Raw genomic sequence first — 21,721 nt, forward strand, 5'->3', positions numbered from 1 at the left:
AGTCTTTGTCATATGATTCACTTGTTTACTCATGTCATTACCTTTGTTTTGATCGCTGCATTCATTACATATGTTTACAAATAGTATGATCAAGATTATGATGGCATGTCACTCCAGAAATTATCTTTGTTATCGTTTTACCTGCTCGGGACGAGCAGAACTAAGCTTGGGGATGCTGATACGTCTCCAACGTATCGATAATTTCTTATGTTCCATGCTACTTTATTGATGATACCTACATGTTTTATGCACATTATATGTCATATTTATGCATTTTCCGGAACTAACCTATTAACAAGATGCCGAAGAGCCGATTCTTGTTTTCTGCTGTTTTTGGTTTCAGAAATCCTAGTAAAGAAATATTCTCGGAATTGGACGAAACTTTCGCCCAGGGTCCTATTTTTGCACGAAGCTTCCAGAAGACCGAAGAGATAACGAAGTGGGGCCACGAGGCGGCCAGGAGATAGGGCGGCGCGGCCCAGGCCTTGGCCGCGCCGACCTACCCCCTGGGCCCCTCGTGTGGCCCCCCGCGTTGACCCTCCGCCTACTTAAAGCCTCCGTCGCGAAACCCCCAGTACCGAGAGCCACGATACGGAAAACCTTCCAGAGACGCCGCCGCCGCGAATCCCATCTCGGGGGATTCAGGAGATCGCCTCCGGCACCCTGCCGGAGAGGGGATTCATCTCCCGGAGGACTCTACACCGCCATGGTCGCCTCCGGAGTGATGAGTGAGTAGTTCACCCCTGGACCATGGGTCCATAGCAGTAGCTAGATGGTCGTCTTCTCCTTGTTGTGCTTCATTGTTGGATCTTGTGAGCTGCCTAACATGATCAAGATCATCTATCCGTAATACTATATGTTGTGTTTGTCGGGATCCGATGGATAGAGAGTACTATGATTATGGTGATTATCAATCTATTGTTTATGTGTTGTTTATGATCTTGCATGCTCTCCGTTATTAGTAGAGGCTCGGCCAAGTTTTTACTCTTAACTCCAAGAGGGAGTATTTATGCTCGATAGTGGGTTCATGCCTCCATTAAATCTGGGACAGTGACAGAAAGTTCTAAGGTTGTGGATGTGCTGTTGCTACTAGGGATAAAACATTGATGCTATGTCTAAGGATGTAGTTGTTGATTACATTACGCACCATACTTAATGCAATTGTCTGTTGCCTAGCAACTTAATACTGAATGGGGTTCGGATGATAACCTGAAGGTGGACTTTTTAGGCATAGATGCAGTTGGATGGCGGTCTATGTACTTTGTCGTAATGCCCAATTAAATCTCACTATATTTGTCATATCATGTATATGCATTGTTATGCCTTTCTCTATTTGTCAATTGCCCGACTGTAATTTGTTCACCCAACATGCTTTATCTTATGGGAGAGACACCTCTAGTGAACTGTGGACCCCGGTCCTATTCTTTACATAGCATACAATCTACTTGTTTTACTGTTTTCTTTGCAAACATTTTCCACTCGATACGTTTAATCCTTTGTTACAGCAAGCCGGTGAGATTGACAACCTCACTGTTTCGTTGGGACAAAGTACTTGGGTTGTGTTGTGCAGGTTCCGCGTTGGCGCCGGAATCCCTGGTGTTGCGCCGCATCACATTTCGCGACCATCAACCTTCAACGTGCTTCTTGGCTCCTACTTGGTTCGATTAAACCTTGGTTTCTTTCTGAGGGAAAACTTGCTACTGTGCGCATCATACCTTCCTCTTGGGGTTCCCAACGAACGTGTGAGTTACACGCCATCAGGACCTATGTCGCTTGTTCTTGACGGCATCCTCTCCATCTGCCCAACGATTAGCTATCTCCATGAGTGCTTGACGTGGGCACTACCTTTCGGGTAACCGACGTTGCCCTATCCTATATTTCCTAGCTGGAGGCCCATGAAGGCACTTGGAGGCGAAGCGGCCCATCCGGACGGTGCATCAGAAGATTCCTTGGCAAGCAAGACGAAGAAGCAGCCGAACAAGGAAAGATTAGATCTAAAACTACTGTAAACCTAGTCGTACTCGGTTAGACCTCTTGAGACCTGGCCTCCTATATAAAGGCCAGGAGAGGGGCTGCCGAGGGACACAATCAATCTTAGCAATCTTAGCCATCAAAAGCTTAGAGCTAGGTCACCATAAAGCTTAGCTTCTCGACGAGATCTCAGCCGAACTATTCGGCACCCCATTGGAACCTATTATCATCATAATCAAGAACAGACAAGCAGGACGTAAGGGTTTTACCTCATCGAGGGCCCCGAACCTGGGTAAATCGCTCCCCCCGTTTGTCTGTGAACCGATGTCTCGTGTCAGCTTGCAGGATTCCATCAACCCTAAGCCCCTATCGGAGGGCATTGTCGAGGAGCACCCCCGACAATTGGCGCCGTCTGTGGGAACCCTGCTGGCGCAAGATCGGTCATCGGCAGACCCAGTCATGTCATCGGCGTCTTCATCGACACCGTCATCACCAAACCTGGGAAGTCCGATTCGATTCGGCTCCTATGAATTCACCCCGCACAGCGATTCTTCTCGCTCAAACTTCTCGGATCTGCAAGGAAACATGGAGATGACCATCGGCAGCGTCCACTACAACGTCAACACAGAAGGAATTCTTCAGCTGCTGGAATCACCCACCTCCGGATCAACGAGTCCTAGCGCGTCATCATCACTCGACCTTTTTGGCTGGCCTGACAGGATCGATGAGTTCGCCCGCGCCCTCGACTCCCCGTTCGGCGTCGTCCATGTCGGTAGGATCCGACGATCCCACATCTTCGGAGTTAACCTCGTAATACTGCTTGAACTGCGACGCTAGGCACGGCTTGGGGTCGAGCGACACACTGTTCATTTGCAATGCCCGATATTCATCGGGAGAGGACAATATCGATAGCATCACCCGAGGAACCACCCGAAGAACGGCACACCATCAGGTTTACGCCGCCAACAACACAGGAAACACAAGGCACAGAGGAGACGAGGACCACACGCCTCGTTCTAGTAGGCGAGCAAGCTTCGAAAACAGCGCCAGCAACCGCGACAGCGATTACACCATCGCAGACGAGGAGTGGGTGGCAGCCAGGGCAGCCGTACTTAACAACACTCCGCTCCCCGCAGGAACCTCGGTTGGAACCCTAAATGCCTACCGCTCTATACTAGAGAAAAACCGGGAGCACCTGTCGAGAGAGCAAGCCACCCTCGAGAGACGTCTATCCGCAGCAGACCGATCCAGCGAACGACGGAGAGCTTCACAAGGAAGCGCCTCTCGAAGTACTCATGGGGCAGGCAAGCACTGGTCAAGGCTGTCCAGGCTCTCGAAAGACGGCGCTAGAGAAATAACGTCGAACATAACCAAGTCCTTTATGACCACGGACACCGCGGGCATGCCACGGCCAAAAAACGTTGCGGGAGCAACAGCTAACCTCGCTGCGTACCTCATCAACCAGCGCCCTGAAGGATCCATGGCTCAAGCTCACCGAGGCGCCCTAGAGAGTCTCGCGATATTGGGAAAAAATCTAGTTCCGCAAAAGGAAAAGACCACATCGCAGGCTAGTGGTTCAAAACATCATGCGAGAGATGCTCGGGATGAAATCACCCAGAGCAGGATCGACAAAGCAAGGTGACGACGCGCCGCCAGAAAGGCCAACGACAATGATTCTTCGGATGAGGATCAGGAGTACGACAGCGAACTCAGGGGAGCCGATTGTTTAAGTTACAAAATTCGCGAGACGATACCGCCCAAAAAGTTCAAGCCCACTCCTACCGACGCTGCCAAGTACGATGGGCAGCAGGAACCAAGATCTTGGATAGACGATTACCTGCAGACTGTGATTCTGCATAAGGGGAACCAGATAGCAGCAATGTAGTGCTTGCAGCTCTACTTAAAGGATTCAGCGCGAGCCTGGTTAAGGGGGCTGCCGAAAGGTTCCATTAAATCATGGGACGACCTAGTGGACGCCTTCGTTGCTAATTTCCAAGCAACATACAAGAGACCCGTCGGGATCGAAGAGTTACGCAACTGCCAGCAGAAGCAGAAGGAGTCGATGCGCTCATACATCGGGAGATTCACCAAACTCCTAAACGCTGCCGAAGATGTATCTGTCGACAGAGCAATCGACGCTGATACGTGTAGATGCACACGTCCGTTGGGAACCCTAAGTGGAAGGTATGATGCGTATAGAAGCAAGCTTCCCTCAGTATGAAACCAAGGTTATCGAACCAGTAGGAGCCAAGAAGCACGTGAAGGTTGTTGGTGGAGGAGTGTAGTGCGTCGCAACACCAGTGAAACCAGCGCCAACGTGGAACTTGCACAACACAATCAAGATACTTTGCCCCAACGTAACAGTGAGGTTGTCAATCTCACCGGCTTGCTGAAAACAAAGGATTAAACGTATCGAGTGGAAGATGGTGTTTGTTTGCAAAGAACAGTAACGAACGATAATTACAGTAGAATGTAGATTTGTTACTTACTACTTCCTCCGTTCCTGGATATAAGTTATACTATAACTTTTTGAGAATGTTTTTATAATATAAGGTGTATTGCGTTGCCTCACTTGTATGGATAATACTTTTAGGAATTTGATTAGGTTTCATTATCTTATTGAAGCCATCCATTAGCTCACGTCAATTTCCTAGGATTAATCCTAGCTAAACATTGTGTAATTTTTTCTAAATATGTGTTTTTTAATTTCCGTACCAAAAATTATATGGCTTATATCTAGGAACGGAGGGAGTACTAATTACAAAGAAGCAAGACCAGGTTATGATGCCATATAATCCCTTGTTTACAAATACGGTGGATGATCATTGTGCATAATATTTTTGCCAGAAAGTAGCTACATAATTTCATTGTGGTTTTAGCCACTTTGTTTCTATATATTTCCCTTCATCGGTGTTATAAATGGACCCGGCATTTCGAACAGTACGTTTGTAGAAGTTGTTTAAATGTAAAAAAAAAGTATTGATGCCGTACATGTTTGTGATTCTTACAGTTTCGCAAAGTTTTGTGAAGAATAGACATATGTTTTGTCTTAGCAAAAAGAAATAGAAGGACGGTGCTCCCAAAAAGTGTTTTTGGAGCCCCTAATTTATTTATTAAGGTCGCTTACAAATTAAGTTATACTAAATACTTATGGTGAGCACTACATTAAAAATAGATTTCTTTCGACATTTGGAATGCCCTTTTTATTGGGTAGGGGTTGTTTTTGAATTTCTCAACATCTTTGTGAAGAATCCTAATAGATTGGTGGCCACCAACGAGAGTAGTCGGCTTTGTATCGTGTTGTCTGTTTGTTCCCATATCGTTCATGGCCTTGAGTTCGTCATGTTCTTCGTGTTCTTCATCTTTCCCCTTGTTCTCCCCCACATGTTCTTCATCTTTACGTCCAACACTGAAAACTATATGCATTGAGCATTTGAGCTAAATGTAATGATATGTTGTTACAAGAGTTATGTAGATTTATCCTTCTTGAGAAGATGCCCACTTGAAAATATCTTAAAACTGAGTCTTTTAAATGTGAGAAGACAAAAGAAAAGGATAAAATCAAATGCCTACATGGCTCCATGGATTAATTTCTGCAAGGTGCATGAATTATATGTATGGAGATTTGTAAGATTGCTCATGTTTATTTCTGACATCCTCAAATATCGTTGTAGATATTTCTAAAGTGTACGGTCTAACAAATATCATACAAGATCCTGGTTATACCCTGAACTATCATGTCATGTGCGAAATGGAACTCAAAACTATAAAAAAATTATATTAAGCCTAAAACTTTCAAGGTAAAAAAACCCTTGAACGTTCTCAAAGCGACTTCAAGCCTAGCAAGGTTTTAGGTGGTAGTTTTGCATTCCTATTTTCATATGGTGCACTATGCATGTAGATGCAGGGAATGAAGGAATTTAGAATTTTTGACAGATCAGACCACCTGCCGATGAAATGCCAGAAAAGACCATCTCTAAGTGCAAATGTCAAAACTACCATGACGGCACGTTGGCCAAGTGACACGTCGCACATGCCGCCGTAGCCAGTGGCGGCAGGACTTGCCGCCATGAGTGGTGGCGGCACGGTGGACGAATGCCGGGTGGTGGGCCCTGCCGCCACCGGCTGTGGCAGAACGTTGACGTGGCAACATGCCTCCACCGGCTGTGGCGGCACGCTGACGTGGCCTGGCATGCCACGTCAAGGTGCCGCCACAGCCGGTGGAGGCATGTTGCCACGTCAGCGTGCCGCCACAGCCGGTGGCGGCAGGGCCAACCACCCGGCGTCGCGGACGAAGCTGCCCAACGTGCCGCCACCACTCACGGCGGCAAGCCCTGCCGCCACCGGCTACGGCGGCATGTGCTACGTGTCGTTTGGCCAACGTGCCGCCACGGTAGTTTTGACATTTGCACTGAGAAGTGGTCTTTTCTGGCATTTCACTGGAGCAGGTGGTCTGATCTGTCAAAATTTCAGGAATTTAGGATGTGCTGGCTTCTCAGCCATTTGGCTACTGTTCATGGCACATGAACAGTAACATGTAAAAATTGCTACATGAACATTCCATGGAAAAAACTGCACCATTTGTTGAATCTTTTATTTTTAGAAACTATTAATGCTATTTTCTACGGCATGTTTGGAAAAATATTGTTACTTCACAAACACTCTATCATTTTTTATTTGGGATAATACTACAACCTTCGTTTATGGTAATTTTGAAAAAATATACTTATGGTATCTTTGGAAAACTATATTTGCTCCACTGTCCGTCGTTTATACTACTGCCGTCTTTTACCCAAGAAGAATACTACGGTCTTCTTCTAGACATTTTAGCAAACTATACTTACGTTACCTTTGGAAAAATATAGTCACTCCACCGTTTGCTGTCTTTTTCAGCTCGGAGACTCACTCCCACTCTCCGTTCTTTTCCAACCAGGAGAAATACTACGACCTTCTTCTGTAGCCACTCCGACAAAAATAATCGGCCGTCTGATGTCTCTTTAGCTAGGAAAATAATACCGCCTTTCTTACGTTATCTCCAAGGATAATATAGTCACCCGCCGCCTCTTTTAGCCAGAAAAAATACTACTGCTTTCTTATGTACCAAGTCCAGAAATAAAAATACTTTACCATTATCTGCCTATTTTTATCCGGGAAATACTACAACCTTCTGCCTCCTCGGAAAAATATAGTTACCCCACTGTTCGTCACCTATACTGCTGAGACAATTTGTTGCCTCTTTTATCCGACGAAATACTACCATCTTTTCGATGGCACCATCAAAAAAATATAGTTACTTCACCGTCCTTCAGCTATGCTACTGCCATCTTTTACCTGTGAAAAATACTACTGCACTGTTCATCACCTCTTCACGTTGGGAAAATATTATTGCCTTTTACTACGGTATAATAAAAAGGAGTAGGTACTCCACCCCACAATGTAGTTCTACGTACAGCCATACTGCTTTCGTTTTTCCCGCTGCCTCGCGATCAGCTTGTGTTTTTTTTGTACAAACTACACATTTTTTCAATCGCATCAGGACCAACCTACAGGTGCGGGAAACTAAATCCGAACCTTGGCTCTATATATAATAGCACTTCTACATTATTTTAATATTACTAACACAAAATCACTTGAAGAGTACTTCATTACCCCTAATATTCTGCTAATTCTACAATAGTTTGCCCAACAATATAGTAGCCAAGGGCGCGGCGTGCCGCCGCGCATACCTTACTAGTATTTAGAACATTTAGACCATTGATGTCACGTGCAAAAAAACAACATGAATAGAAGAGTTTTCTTGATTTTTATCTGAATGGAAGATATATTCTCATATTTTTAGAAACCGTCTAAATAACAAGGTCAACGTTTTCTCAGCGTGGCATATTCCGAGGTCCTCAAAGGAAATCTGAAACCAATTTACACATCGAGACCGCTATAAAGTAAGAATTAATAAATTCGTAACAAATATAGTCATGGCTTTTATACAAAACATCAAAGTCAAGTGAATTTCCGTTTAGTTTGTACATGAAATAAATAGTTATATTGTTTGATGATTTTTTATGGGCTACCATTTCATAGTATTCCACATGTACGCAATTTTATTTTGAAAGTCGTAAAATACAAAAACCCACTTTTATAAACCTATAGAGTTCATCGTAGCTCTAGCTAGGTCAAAATAAAAATTTCCTTTTCTAAGGGAACGGATGTTTTCTGCTGATTTGGAAGAAAGTAAAATAAGAACGGTATCAAATTTCCTTTTTAGGGAAATTCATAATATTTCGAAGAAAAAAATGTAGCTACTACCTCTGTTTTCCATGACAGCTATTTAAAAACGGAGAGAGATGTTCCAAGCAGAACCATGCGGTATGTTGTTCTCTGCGTCCGTGGCCACGGCCCCAGCAAGTAAGAGCATGTCTAACACACGTACCCCTTATTTCTCTGCCCTGTATAATGTGAGTTTTTCGTCCCGTATCCTAAAAGTGCGTCTAGCTGAACCATTCCGTCTAGCAGACCCCGTATTTCGCTCTGTATTTTTAAAAATTAAAAACCCAGGAAAATTAAACCATAGTTTATCTTCATTGATCATACGCTGGATCATACATACATATAGCGATCTACTGCGATCCTAGCTACTCGTCGAGGATGATGAATGGCACGAAAGGCCCCCTGGCGGCAGCCTCCTCTTCTGCCTCCGCCCTGGCGGCAGCCTCCTTCGCCTGGAATTCCGCCACGGCGGCGATGGCCGCCGCCTCCTCCTCTGCCTCCGCCCGCGCGTTCTCGGCGGCCTCCGCCTCGGATTCGGCCACCGCCTGCAAGTATGCCGCGTCCTCCTCTGCCTCCTCCGCTTCCTCCTCGCCGGCACGCGGATCGCCTCCGCTTCCTCCGCCGCTGGTGCTGCCGATGCGCGCCGCCCATGCCGCCTTCGCCGCGCGCTCACGCTCCCACTCAGCGCGCCACATCTCGAAGGCGCCGCCGCTCATCGGCTTGAGCGGCGGATCTTGTCGGTACCACCGCCCACCCGCGGCGAACTCCCGGAGCGAGTCCGGCATGTAAAGCGCGCCGCCGTACTTGCAGGCAGCACGGCGGCTACCGGCGGCGGATCGCTTGCAATGGAGACACCACGCGTCCTCCACGTTGTCCGGCGAGCGGGATCGCTTCGATCCGCTTGCCGGCGAGGCGCTACTGCGGCGGCGGGCGTCCATGCCGGGGCTGGGGTGGAATGCGGCGCGGGGGAGGGAGGAATTGCTCGCCGGAGCAGGGTGGAGGCGGCGGCGACGCACGGCGGAGCTAGGGTTGTGAGTGAGGTTAACCCCTCACTCGCACGTTCGCCCGGTATAAGTAGGGGGCGGCGGGGCGGATTTCCTGGGCCCCGTATTCCGCCGAAATGGGCCGGCCCAAATACAGGGCGTGCTAGACGGCCCAAACCACGACTGCCCCGTATCTCGCCGAAATTTTACAGGGTGGACGGGTTATAAGAGGCCTGCTAGACATGCTTTAAGGTATAATGGGCGACCCACATTGGAGCATCGGAGTCACGTCGATTTCCGGTGGCCCGAGAGCGACGCTGACCATACACGGCTTGCTGTTAGTGGCAGAAGAGATGGATGAAGTTCATTTCTGCCTCCATACAAGTACGTGCCGTGTCTCTGCACGAATTTCTTGCTGTCTCTTCGATCACCTCGACGAGCTGATGGACAGAGTTTCGTCCGTGCTTTGTTGAAATTTTATTTTCTCCCTTTTTGTAGATGCACGGTAACGATGTTTCAGCACTTGGGTAAATATGCTACCTTTATTTTAAAGTACATCTTTGATATATTTTAAATATTAAAAACTTCGAGTATACGTCTTCACATACTACGTACTCATAAAGTCTTTCCATGAAAAATAAACTTATCGTTTGGGCTGTGTAAAAAATAAAAAAATTGGTTCTAAAAATAAGTATTTTTATGAGACATGTTTTTTTTATATAGACTATAAAAAATATCAGTTTTTCGTGAAATTATACGAAGACATATTAATTTTCTAGATGTATATGTGAAATTTTTGTTGAAACTTTTTGTAGTTAAAATATTTTTTAGGTGGAGAAAGCTGAATTGAATTTGTAGATGCACAAGTCACTCAAGTTACTACTCTACTCACCACTAAATATCCACTTCTTTTATTTAGCCGATAGTTCGAGAGGCATGGTTCTCTCTTGTTCGTGTGTTTTAGTTATAGATTGTCTAGGTTAGGTTTCTTATTATGGTGAGACAGATGCTAGTGGCGCTTCAAGAAATAATGGTCTCCCAGTCCATGTTCCTGCTCGTTGGAGGTGTTGCTGACGCCAGTGAGAGGCTTATGGAGTCTAAACAGCTGGAGTGACTTTGATCTGGTGCCGCGTCTTGGTGTGGCGCTAGGGATGAGCTACTCTTGGAGCGCGATGGTTTTGAATACTGTGTGGTTGTGGAAGATGATTGGGGATCCGGCCGCTTGAAGGGCGGAGTGGTGCTAGCCCCGAATCCGGCTTTGAAGAGGCTCAGAGAGCTCCTCTGGCCGATGTTTTTTATCGGGCTAGATCCAGTCTTACGTGGATGGTGGCTATAGCGACTCATCAACCCCCAACCTATTTTGCCCTCCAGGATTTTGGCCCAAGGTCTGCGTCTGAATGTATGCCTACGGGCCTGCATGGTCAAAAAAAAAAAAAAGCTACAATCAAGTGTCGTTTTGACAGGATCGGGCATATACATTTCCTAATTCGGGTAGAGTTTTCTATGACTCCGACTAATATATTAGAATTCCCTGGTTGAGCACTTATTCTACCGTCACTATTCGTTAATCTTTCTCCAAAGAAGTACTATTCGTTAATGCGTCCTAAGTACAAACATGTACAGATTTAATTGGATAGTAATTTTGTAAGGTTCGTCCCATTTTATAAAGGGAATATATTAATATCAGAAGATACCAATTACATCGAGCCTCTGCAACAACGGAACATCCTAGTGACAGTACGGAGGAACACAGCCAAAAAAAAATAAAAAGAGAAATAAGAAACAAAAGTCCCGTATCCCAGGCCTAACAACAACAATATATCCACCACCAAGACAACACATGAAATACAGACTCTTCAAAAGCGACGCCTCCAAGAAGGGAACAACGCTTCAGCACCGTCGTCGCCCGACCAATGATCTTAGGTTTTCACCCTGTAGATAGTCCCCGCTCTCAAAACAATGCCTCTAACAAGGTCATTGCCAGACACAACCAGTTAAGGCCAGACCTTGGGTTTCACCCTAAAAGGTAGGACTCTGAAGCCCGGAACACCAAGCAAATGATGGGATTCGTAGCATAGAAAACAAAAAATTTCCTACCGCAAGAACGAAAACACAAGCCAAGATCTAATCTAGTAGATGGTAGCAACGAGAAGATCATGAGACTAACCCTCGAAGATTTCCAAAGCCTAACGAGATTAGATCTCGTGGTGGATGTAGTCGATCACTTGCCGCTTGCAAAAGCACGTAGAAGATCTTGACCGCTTGCAAAAGCGCGTAGAAGAACTTGACGGTGCCACAATCGGGCAGCACCTCCGTACTCGGTCACACGTACGGTGTTGATGAAGACGACGTCCTCCTCCCCGTTCCAGCGGGCAGCGAAAGTAGTAGATCCTCCTCGGAATCCCGGCAGCACGACGGCGTGGTGGCGGTGGTGGTGGAGAACTCCGGCAGGGCTTCGCCTAAGCGTATGCGGGAGAGGTGGTGGAGGAGGAGAGGCTAGGGTTTGGGGAGAGAGGGGGGTGCGGCCAACTCATGGCTTGGAGTGGCCGGCCTCCTCCCCTTGGCCCTCATTATATAGGTGGAAGCCCCAAGAGTTGTAGTCCAAGTCTTCGAATAAGATCCCAACACCAAAACCTACCTTTGGTGGGAAACCTACTCAAGATGGGAGTCCCACTCAAGGTGGGATTCCCACCTTTCCTTGAGGGAGGGTGGCCGGCCACCTCAGGTGGAGCCCACCTAGGACTCCTCCCTTAGGGTTTGGCCGGCCAAGCTTGTGGAGTCCCTCCGGGACTCCACCTTCCATAGTGCCTTTCTTTCGGACTTTTCTAGAACCTGCCATAAATGCACCGGATCATTTCCAAACTTGGAATATGACTTCCTATACATGAATCTTATTCTCCGGACCATTCCGGAACTCCTCGTGATGTCCTGGATCCCATCCGAGACTCCGAACAAAATTTCGAACTCCATTCCATATTCCATATCTACTTAAACGACATCAAACCTTAAGTGTGTCACCCTACGGTTCGTGAACTATGCAGACATGGTTGAGACTTCTCTCCGACCAATAACCAATAGCGGGACCTGGAGATCCATAATGGCTCCCACACATTCAATGATGACTTAGTGATCGATTGAACCATTTACATACGATACTGATTCTCTTTGTCACGCGATATTTTACTTGTCCGAGGTTTGATCATCGGTATCTCTATACCTTGTTCAACCTCGTCTCCAACAAGTACTCTTTACTCGTACCGTGGTATGTGATCTCTTATGAACCATTCATATGCTTGCAAGCTAATCAGATGACATTCCACCGAGAGGGCCCAGAGTATATCTATCCGTCATCGGGATGAACAATATCCCACTCTTGATCCATATGCCTCAACTCATACTTTCCGAATACTTAATCCCACCTTTATAACCACCATTTACGCAGTGGCGTTTGATGTAATCAAAGTACCCTTCCGATATAAGTGATTTATATGATCTCATGGTCGAAGGATTAGGTAACTATGTATCGGAAAGCTTATAGCAACTTGAACTTAATGACGTGATCTTATGCTATGCTTAGTTGGGTGTTTGTCCATTACATCATTCATAAATGACATAACCTTGTCATTAATAACATCCAATGTTCATGATCATGAAACCTTGATCATCTATTAATCAACAAGCTAATTATACAAGAGGCTTACTAGGGACTCCTTGTTGTTTACATAACACACATGTATCAATGTTTCGGTTAATACAATTATAGCATGGTATGTAAACATTTATCATAAACACAAAGATATATAATAACCATTTTATTATTGCCTCTTGAACATATCTCCAACAGCAAATCCCTCAACAACGCGGAGACTTGAACCTCCCTTAGCTAGTCCTCCCATCCGGCCTTCATGATATTCTCTTCTTCTGACTTTCACCATGGATCCAATGTCACTTGGTGTCAACACATAAAAGAGATTCGCGCCGCTCCCTCCAGAACCAAAAGTTCGGAATAAAAGCATGGGTGCGCGCGACCGAATACCACCCGATCCAGCGAACTCCAGGCAAAAGATGCGATGTTCCATTCACCGGCGGAGCTTTCCAGAACTCATCACTCCAGCCAGATCAAGGCAGACTGGCCTCCGACAGGTCTTCATCTTCGCATGAGAGAAACCCGAGGACCACCACCAACAAAGCTAGACCAGCAGCCCCCACGCCGCCAGTCATTCCTGCCGGATCACCATAGAAGAAAAAGGCGGCACGGATCATGCATCGCCGTCACCGCCGAACCACCGCCAGGGACGAAGGCCGCCACCGCTCCACCCACTCCTCCATGGCTACCGGTGAAGTGCATCAGGCCACGGCCAAGCAACCGTGTCGTCCGGCGTCCTCAACCTGCACCTCATCGCCCCCATGATGTGCCGCTGCGGAAGCCCTCTCCTCCCCATCGTCGTTCTATGGGAGGGGCGCCGCCACCGCCACCGGAATCGGCAGCAGCGGCGGCCTGAGGGGCGGGGGAAGGAGGTCCGCTAGGGGCTGGAGGCTGGGGGCCTCCGCTGTCGTCCGGGAGGGGGTGGCAGGGGAGGTTAGGGTTTCGGGAGGGGCAGCGGCGGCAGCCTAAAAGAAAATTAGTTTGGAAAGGTTTTAGTTTGACACTTTGACTGGTGTAAGTTCAAGAGGAGCACAAGACGGGTTATGGTCGTATGGATGAGTATGTTAATGGTATTCTTGAAAAGGCATGTTAATTATTTTTGGTTAGGCAACCATGTTTAACTCTCCATGGCAAACGCATGTTTTTTTCTTTTCTTTTCGAAATGGGGAAAAATCGCCCCAGCTTCTGCATCCAAGAGATGCACACGATTTTTTTATTAGATTATTCGCAACATCTTACAAGAGCAATACAAAAGATCTAACTCGAAGCCACCTCGCTAAACCTACAGAGTGATGAAAGGGGTGACAATACACCAACTCACATCATCCAAACAACCAAATGCCTTCCCAAGCTGCCCAATAGCAGGTGAGAAGCACATCCAGTCAAGCAGACTCTCGGCGCACGCCAACACACACGCCACAGAAATCGCTACTGCCGTTTTCCTCGCACCCATCTTCAAGAGGGATCACCGCATTGACCTTGCCAGACCTGCCATCGATGTCACCATGACGCCAGACAACTCCACCATCATGCACGTGTCCTGCGGTCCGCGTCCGTCTTCGATACCCTGCAGCTCCACGCCGCTGAGAATCATCAACATCAACATGGTAGCTGAACACCACTCTACCAAAGATCCACCTCCATCCAGTCGCTGCTTCAAAATGATGCCCCAAGAGGTAGAACGATGCAGGAAGTGCTGTCATCATCCGATCCGAGAGACCCGGATCTAAGGTTTCCCCCGGAGCAGCATGAGTGAGTAGCCGTAGACTGTGACGACGATACCTTCAAGAAGGAAGCGACGCTTAACGCCGCCATCGCCTCGCCAATCGTGGCACGGTTTTCACCGACATCCGCTAGTCCCCAACTCGGCAAGAGCCAGCGTAGAGGCCAGCAAAGATGATGCCTTCGCAAGGGAACGCCGCCAATAGCCGCCGCCATCATCCGCCAAGAACGATGTCAGGGCGCGGTTTTCACTGGTGGCCCCTTCACCACTAGCTTGTCGTTGACGGCAAACACATGTGCATGCGTTTCAACGTCATTTACCTTGTCTGGTCAGCAGAGAAAGGGAAATCCTTCATTGTTGGTTCACAGTTTTTTGAAGAAGATTGCTGGTTCACCGTAAACCCAGGTCGCAGGAAACCTTTATGAGCCATTACATGATAATTTCCCCGCAAAATAAAAATAACGATTTTAGTCGCAATTATTTTTCTCATGATTAGCAATTTTGTTTCCTTTTCTCAAAGAATTTTCAGAAAATCATACTGTACAAATAATTCATTCCTAAGTTTCCTTTTGGCATTGAGTGCTTGTTGTCATATTTCTCATGATGATGACAACTTTAACAAGCATTGGGTTCCGGTTGTAAAAACATATAGCCAGTGGTACTACTTAATTCCTCTGCCTGATGATAGCCGCTGCAAGTGACACGCAATAAACTTTGCCCCTCTTTCTTTTCATGACGATCGTGACACAGAAAATGAGGCCCTTCCACATTGGATCGATCATGGAAAGATATCTTTTCTTGATTTACCTGGTGTTTTCAGAAAGTTCACGGCCTTTTCTTTATGTAGGAAGTGTCTATCTGTCAGTTGTATTCTCAATTCGTTGTAAGTTAATTTTTCTTCCAATGAATGGATGGCATGTGGCATGAGAAAAATCCTACAAACCCTTCGATATATTTGGCAGTCGACTGATTTTCAATTCACCATAAGCCAATTTTTTCCAACGAATGGATGACATGTGGCATGAGATAAATCCCCCAAACACTTCGATTAAATTATTAAAGAGCTTTATAGGCGGGCTACTGATTCAATTTGTTACCTTTTAGTTAGCAATAAACAAACTATTTGAAAAGAGACAAAATCCATTATACACGGATCTAAATTACAATTTTTTTGCCCAAAATTACAAGTTTCGGATCATGTAAACACTAGTGTAATGGACTATAACTTGATAAATATAGAACTTCTATAAAGAATTGAATAAAAGTTTACTTCACATAATTTTAGAAGCAAAATTACAGTACCGCTAGCCAAAGATTACATATATCATGTAAAAACTAGTGTAATGGGATGTAATATGCTAGATAAAAATTTATACATACATTACAAAAATCTAGTTTACATGATTTCGGTACTATAATTAGACTATGTTACAGATCATATAAATACTAGTATAATATAATTTATCCAACGAAAGGAAAAAACCGAGAAGGAATAGAAAATTACACATAAAATTTACTAGCAACTGCAGACTTGGTAGAACACAATCCGTAGGCAAATCTCAACACCGTAGGTGTGACGTCTTAGCAAAGGCCACGAAAGCTTGCTCGTCAACCAAAGCTTTAATTTGCATCGTACCACGTTCACTCAGCACGATCAGCTCTCAGAACAAATAACATCACCACAGAGACCAAGAGCTGTCAGTCGAATCTTACACTACACAGAAAAAGATCGGACGTTGTATAGCAGCCCAACGGAACATCACATACGAAAGCGAATAAAATATTTGACTGACAATAAATAGGGAATCAATACACAAATATGTAGCAAAACCATTTATATATATATACTTCCTCCTTGCCAAAATAGAAGACCTTTTAGACATTTCTAACCAAGTGAAAATGAGCAAAATTACATCCCTACCCTTCACTAAAACTGAATCGCAATCCAAGCATCATCGTCTTCCATCGCGACCCCAGCGACTTCTCCGTCCTCATCCAGCACCTTCTACCACAGGGAGCACCTCCAACCCAGGCAGCACACCTCTACCCCGATCTCCTCCGGCCATCAGGCCACCCATATCTCCTCCAGCATGGCACGGTACCCCTAGGCAGCAACTCCGTCCTAGAAAGCACCTCTACCCCATCTCCTTCGACCATCATATCGCCTAGATCTCCTCTAGCCATTACGTTGCACAAATCTCCTATGTGGTCTTATATTTTGACAGCAAAAGGAGTAGTAATCAGTAAAAACCAAGCTAGCACCAAGCTTATTACCAACAAAGCCTTCAAGTGCTCCTCCTTCTTCTATTTATACTAAACTTTTATACCTTTATAGGATCTGTGTTTATTAAAAATAATTTTAATTAACTAGTCACTTTTATTTACTTAATTTCCCACATTACAATGTTGTCAGGTATTGAGTATAGCATACTTTTTTATGCAGGTCTTACATCTATCTTTGAAAAAATAGATTTGCACTATATATGTTGAATGTAAACGTATGTTTCTACACCAGTTATACATATTTATCCTTCTTGAGAAACTTCCCATTTGAAAAGATCCTAAAAGTGAGGGCCGTTGAATGTGAGTAGGTAGAAAAGGACAAAATCAAATGCATCCATGGCTCCATGGAGTAATTTATAAATTACAGTGTCTATATATTTAAATGTTTCTTCCTGTTTATTGTATTATCTTGGTAGATATTTATGAAGTGCGCATTCGAACAAATATCTTAATACTTCTATCTTAAACCCTGAGCAATCATGCCAAGTACGAATTGAACCCAAAACTATGAAACAATTCATATTAAATGTTGGACTTATGAAGTGATGAAAAGCAAATGATGTATTAAATCCTGAACTTTCTGAAATTGACTTCAAGCCCAACATGGTCATATATGATGGTTTTGCATTGCCTATTTTTGTTATCGGGTAATGAAAGGAATTTATAAGGAGCAAAGTTTCATAGAGAATTAAGATTGTTAATGTCTCGTACAAAAACATAAGAAACAACATTGACTTCTCTTGTCTTTTTTCTTAGTCGAGGATAAATTTTCATATTTTTGGAAACCATCTATAATAACAAGCTAGGTTAACGTATGTTGAGTGGTATGCTATTCCGAGGTTCTCAAAATTAGAAACCAATTTCGTATATGGAGACAGCTAGGAAGTAAGGATTGCTAAGCTCATCAACAGAATATGTTCATCGGTTTTATAGAAAACGCAAAAGGCAAATGAGTTTCTCTTCAGACATAAATACTTGTATTGTTTGATGAATTTTAGTGGGCTACCATTTCATGGCATTCCCTATGTACATGGTTTTTTTTCACATATATATTTTCCGAAAAGCCTAAACTACGAAAACCACTTTATAAAACCAGACTGGAGTTCATCTTAAACTGGTTCGTAGCTAATAATCCAAGTCAGACTGAGCACAATAGTTCTAACTAGGTCAAAATAAAAGTTTGTCTTTCTCTTTCAAGGTATAACGGCTAAATTCTACTAGAATTTGGCAAAAGTGAAATGAGAACTAAATCAAGTTCAAAATAATTGTCTAAAAATGAATTAGACAAATTTCGAACCGAAGGAAGTACTTTTTCCGAAAATAATAAGAATCAAATAGCTGTACTACTTTCCAAGCAGGGCCTTGCGGTCTGTCGTTTTCTACGTGGCCACGTACGGGCCCCAGCAAGCAAGGTACATGGGCGACCCACATTGGAGCATCGGAGTCACGTCGCTCTCCGGTGACTCTCCGACGGCGACGTTCACCTGCACAGCACCGGCACCCTCGTGGGCCATGAAAGGCACCTAAAAGAGCACCACCATACATACACGGCTTGCAGTTGGTGGAGGCTGCATGCCGGGGAGAGTTCTGTCAGCGCTAGTAGCTTATTGACATTTTCTTCTCTTTAATGCTAGTATATAAATAGGATTATCAAGCCTCACAAGTCACTAGAGAGAAAAAAGTGGTTCCGCTTCTTTTGTTTAACGCCTGACAATGCTTAGTGCTAGACGCATCAGCTATAACTAAGTGTGATTTTGACTGGACAGGGCATAAATATTTCCCATCTTCTGATCAGTGTAGAGTTTTCTGTGACTAGCTAGTGATAAGAAAAGTAGGATTCGTTCGCTAAGGCCATCACTACTTATTTGTTAATGCTACTACTTAAGGTTCATGGCAAGAAAAATAATCCCTCCTAAACCATAATACTTTCACTAAAACGAGTGTGTTATTTAGCGACAAGAATTATAGATCGGAGGGGTACGTAGGTAACTTTTGAAAGGTTTTCACTGGTGTAAGTTCAAGAGCAGCAGACATAAGGAACGGAGAGTATGTAATGATTTTTTGGTTAAGCAGCCATGTTTGCGTCTCCATGGGCAAACACATGTGCATGCGTGTCAACGTCATGTATCCTGTCTGGTCAGCAGCAGGGAAAGGGATGTCCTTCATTGTTGGTTCACAGTTCACCCAGGTCGATCACAGGAAGCTTTCTTAACCATAAATCTCAAGTATATGGGCATGCATGATGAGGGCTACAAATTATTTTGGTAGGTGTGCCGGCCATGAGAAGGAGCAGACAATGACACATGATACTTCCCCCGGTTCCGCCGGTTGCCTCGGGTGGTGCTGCCGAGGTGCCCCTTCATGCTTGTGATGCACCGTTGGCCTCGAGCTTGCTTTGGGTTTCTTCTTTGGGCTCCGACAGCGATGACGACGGCGATGAAGAGTTGGTTCTGCAGTCACCGTTGGCCTGCAGCAAAGGCGTCGTTTCCAGCTCAGTTTGTGGCACCACTGATGATGTCTCCATCAACGGCGTTGTCCCTGTTGTGCAGGCGCCAGCGGAGCCCTGCGGCAGCCTCTCTGCTGTTGACACTCTTGGCGACCAGGATGGCTGGGTGCAGGTGAGTCGGGGCAGACGCCTTGGCCGCAAGCCATCGACTTTGCTTCAGAATGAAGGCCTCGAGCGTAGTCTCGCTTTCAAGCGTTGGGCTCGTGGGAGATGTTTTCGGTGCCTCGAGCGTGACCACCATGTCAACACATGCAGTGCGCCCTTCAGATGCATCCGGTGTCGTCGTCCTGGTCATCGGGAGCGCTTCTGCCGTGCACGCTTCCCCGCCGCTCGTTCTCGCTCTCCGGACACTCGTGCTCGTTCTCCGACATGTGCTCCCTTTCAGCAGAGCCGCTCTTCGCCCGCTCAGCCTTGTTGTTCCTCGCCGCCCCGGAGTTGGGCCGAGGTCGTGTGCCACTCGTCGTCTCCTGCAACATCACCGCCAAGGCCCTCTCCAAGGTGTTGTGAGGAGTTCAATGTCAACGCCAGTTTGGACTCCAGCTTTCAGTGCCAGCTTTCCTTGCTGCGCATGGAGCTCACCCAGTTGGTTGCTACACACGTCGAGGAGGTGACTCGCCCCCTTCGTGAGGAGGTGGCAAGTCTCAAGTTGTTGTTGGCACATGTTGGTGATTCTTTGGAGCCGACAGAGGCATGTTCTTCAGGTGGACATGAGCTCGCCACCGTGCAGGTTTCACTTGCACTTGGCTCCGCTGAGGAGAAGTCATCTGTGGTTGAGGAAGAATATCTCTACAGCTGTTTCTCTCCTCGTGGCAGCCCCGGCCAGTCGCTGCAACCTGTTGTGTTGGCTGCCCCGGAGAGCGAGAACATAGACGAGACCTTGGCTCCGGTGTTGCAGATCACGCCAGAGCGACATGAGTTGCGTGGTGATTCTCCTGCGGTGCTTCCGCTGGTGGTATGCTCTGTGGAGACCTTGGAGGTGGCCATGACACCCTCGCCACCACAGTTGGAGGCTTGCCAATCCCTCGCCTCTTTGGACTATGAAGCAGTGTTGGCGCCTAGTTCTGAGGCTCTTTTTGCGAAAGAGCTTTGCGGCTTGCTCGCTAGTTTGGAGGCGGCTAGCCCTGGATATGGCAAGGACATTGACTGCGTCTTGGCGGGAAAGGCCTCGGAGGATATGATCAGGAGGGTGGAGAAGTCTCTCAGGAAAGTATCTATCAGGAGCATAAGAAGGAAGAGAGCCGGATGATTAGTTGCTGGAATCTTTTTGGTTGTCATGTCCTTTTAGTGGGTTTTCTTTGCGATGTTGTGGTCTTGGGTGCCGATTCTAGTTGGTTTAGAGGTTGCTTTCGTTTGATGTTGTTCTCTTGTGGATGTTCTGTTGTTTTAGGTTTTCGCTCGGTTTTCTCCTAAAAACCGAGCAACTTCTTCTTAATTAATAGATGAGGCAAAGCTTTTGCCTCCGTTTCAAAAAAAAAAAATGTTTTAGCAATTAGGTTTTTTTTCTCAAAGAATTTCCAGAAATTCATGATAATTGAGTCCTAAGTTTCCTTTTGGCCTTGAGTGCTTGTTAGCATATTTCTCATGATGATGACACCTTTAACAAGCATTGGGTTCCGATTGTAAAAATATTAATTATAACAAATAGTACTGCTACTTGATTTGCTCCGCTTGATGATAGCCGCTGCAAGTGACACGCAATAAACTTTGGCACTCTATTCTTTTCATGACGATCGCGACACGAAAAAAGAGACCCGCCCACATTGGATCGATCACGGAAAGATATCTTTTCTTGATTTACCCGGTGCTTTCAGAAAGTTCACGGGCCTTCTATATGTAATGTAGTACAGTGATGAAAACAAATCGTGTGAGACATTGATACTAAGCCAAAGAGGAGCGCGCAAGCAAAAGTAGCTGAAGAACTAATTGCGTTCTATAAACAAGCAGCCGGACAAAAAAGAATTCTAGCGAAACATGGACAATCAGCTAGAAATGGCAAAAGATGAACAAACAAGCTACCCATGAAACTTGCTTGCACATCACATTTGCTCATGCATCCACACACAGCTAATAACACTAATAAAAAAATAAACTTGAAGCTGAAGTGCTCAGCTTCACAAAAGGACAAGCTCTCGATTCGCATACCATGGGTTGATCTTTTTTTTAGCTATGTAAAATAATTTAATAATTTCCAGAGGTGATAAAAAAAACGACAAGTGTCATTGGTTCACATTGTATAATTAATATTATTAGGGAATATTCTCTGAGTATTAGGAAATAATATATGATGCACAAAGTAAAGAGGTTTTGCATATGCAACCCCCACCAATTAATAGCAAAATAATAAT

This window comes from Lolium rigidum, chromosome 2, assembly GCF_022539505.1.
Source record: "Lolium rigidum isolate FL_2022 chromosome 2, APGP_CSIRO_Lrig_0.1, whole genome shotgun sequence".
Taxonomy (NCBI): domain Eukaryota; kingdom Viridiplantae; phylum Streptophyta; class Magnoliopsida; order Poales; family Poaceae; genus Lolium; species Lolium rigidum.